The sequence below is a fragment of the Sus scrofa genome, chromosome 8 (assembly GCF_054392235.1).
Source record: "Sus scrofa isolate SSC_HxYL_T2T_F1_AM1 chromosome 8, Sscrofa_HxYL_maternal_Yorkshire_Landrace_v2.0, whole genome shotgun sequence".
Taxonomy (NCBI): domain Eukaryota; kingdom Metazoa; phylum Chordata; class Mammalia; order Artiodactyla; family Suidae; genus Sus; species Sus scrofa.
Window position 1 is genome coordinate 24,247,399 of NC_139390.1, and position 2,690 is coordinate 24,250,088.

General features: G+C 36.5%; 1 pseudogene; it reads right to left on the bottom strand.

The window, feature by feature from the left end:
- Window positions 1–336: 336 nt before the first annotated feature.
- Window positions 337–1,647, bottom strand: LOC100624133 (protein-L-isoaspartate O-methyltransferase domain-containing protein 1 pseudogene; annotated as a pseudogene).
- Window positions 1,648–2,690: the final 1,043 nt, after the last annotated feature.

Sequence of the window (2,690 nt, forward strand, 5' to 3'; positions counted from 1 at the left end):
TATATAAAATTAGATCTAACTCTCACCACTACAAATCTGTAAGGAATCAGAAGAGGATTTTCAGTACACAAAGTCTGGACTATTGTTGCGTTCCACTCTTGGAAGTCATTCTGAGTTAAAACCGCAATTTTTCCAAGACTTAAAGAAAAATATATTTTATAAAAGGGATTATTTTTAATCACTGAATATATCATTTTTATTGCTAAGACAGAAACAAGATACTTTTTTCCACTATAAGTTCACTCTGCTGACAGAATTATCTTTTAATTCCCAACAAATACCACATTTTAAAGCCTAGAGGAAATATCAGTAGACATTCTTCCTTCTTGATCTAAGTTATTTTTCTCTAAAATATGTCAAGTGAGCTTTTAAAGATTCAGGGAGGGGGAGCTTCATAATTTTTTTCTCTCAGTAAAGTCTGAGATGGCTCCTTTGGCTTCAGAGCTTCATTGTGGTCTTTCTGTTCTTTTTTTTTTTCTATTTTTTCATCCTATTCTGTCTAGCGGCTGAGGAGTAAGCGGATCACCCACAAATATGTAAGCGTTAATTATCTGTTATGTCTTTTTATTTCCCTTTTGGGTGGAGCCCAAAGGAAAGGAGAGCTCCTTGGCCTGCATCTCATCACTTTTGAAATGTTTAAGTGTTCATTGAATGTAAATACAAGCCAATCCTACAGATTCTGGACTGTGTGAGTGTGGAGGGGGTGTCCCACAGACTGGTTTGCCATCATTATTCTTTTTTTAAATTTTTTGTTATTATAGTTGATTTTCAATGTTCTGTCAATTTCTGCTGTACAGAAAAGTAACCCATGCAAATGCATTCTTTTTCTCATATTATCATCCAGTATGTTCTATCACAAGTGATTGGATATAGTTCCCTGTATATCCAATATACAGCAGGAGCCATTATTATTCTTACTTGGTTGCACAAGTAAATGGAGCAAATGAAACAGCAAGCAAAGTTTTACTTTCCCAAGTGTTTTGTTCAGTTCACATAATTGGTGTTAATTGATCTACAGGCATGCCTAGAGTGACCCCAATTTTAGTAATATTTTCATGCAGCTTATGTTCTTTCTCTACCCCATCTCTACAATAACTTCAGTAACATTAATGACCATCGCATGCTCTCTAAAAGCAATTACCAACCATAAATGCAGGTCCACAGAGCTCAAATCTTAGCAGTGCTTTTCTTCATAGGTGTATGTTAGAATATCTTCATCTCTAGACAGACAGATGACTGAGTTCACATCGGGAACCATGCCAACTTGCTCATCTAATTATTCTGATACTCGGAGGTTAGAGTGACCTGTTTTCTGCAAGTTCCCTGTGCGGTCTAATGGCTGATTACCAAAGCTATCAGTATTTTTGATCAAGCTCACCAATTTTTCCTTGGTATATTCCACTCCATCTGAATGGAACTCATTCCCAGAATTTATTGCCCCCAAATCTCTTCTACACATAAGCCAGTTTGAGGGACTGAATTTGTTTTCAACTGACTACTTGGAATTTAACTTTACCCTGAAAAACAAACTGCAGCGAGGCAGTTGGTCGATAGGCCGCAAGAGGGCGCAGAGGAGGCGCTAGGACTAGGTGGGTCCGTGGGAGGCACTGCCTCTGCCCCTGAAGCTTGATTATTTTCATCATTCATATCTCAAGATGAGTCATATTCACCTTATTGACATGTAGTATTAAGAATAGGAGAAATCTAGACTGGGAAGTGAAAAATGGATATTTTTAAAGGCAATGCAAAATGATAACAGTCTTTAGAACCACATTTGTTTAAATGTGTTTAAAAAAAGTCTAAGAAAATTAAAAAGCTGTTAGAGTTCTATCTACAAATCAATGGCAAACATCTAAAAACAATACAGTGTCTGTAATTAATGAACAATCCCCTCGCTCCAACCCCTCCACAGCCGTAAGATTTTCCCAGTCATCATCACTGGGTATAATGTGAAATGAGCAGACGTGGTCTGAACAGGAGGTCACCCAAAACAAGACTGGAAATTGTGTAGTCAAAGTCCCTGTGCTGTTAGAAAAAACTACCTTTATAATAAAGCAGAATCGGACATTCTTAACATACCCACAGGCCTTTCTTATACCAAGGGTTGGTCCTCATTTTTCTCCAGATAAAAATTAAAAAAAAAAAAAAATCCCCCACAAAAAGTTCCAAAATGTAGCATGAGGAACTGAGAGTAAGGACAAGGGGCGCTGGAAAGAACTAAAAAGTCTGTGGTAAAGTTTTTTAGCCTTTAAACTTTCATTTTCTTTCTCTACCTCTCTCTGCATTGCTCCCTTTCTCTCTCTCTCTCTGTTTTTGTTGTTGTTGTAGTTGTTGTTTTCAGGAACTTGGTTTGAATGTTTATGTCCATTAAAAGAGAGGAAAATATTTTTTAGCTTTCAGTTACACAAAACCCTGAAGAAAGTTATTGAATCACACTGCCTATATCTGTTATAAATTGACTCTCACTCCCCTTCAGCAGGTTTCTGCCCGTCTTTCATATATTTTATTAAGTGATGATTTATTAAGGAGGTGATATATGACTTATCACTTCCTATCCATAGTGTCTATTTTCCTGATATTTAAAAAAATCCCTTCATTAAAGATTCATATTCATGTCTGTTATACTGTTTGTCATTCATTTACCAACTCCAATGCATCTGTCTTACAAATTTTGAACAGTCTCACTCAAC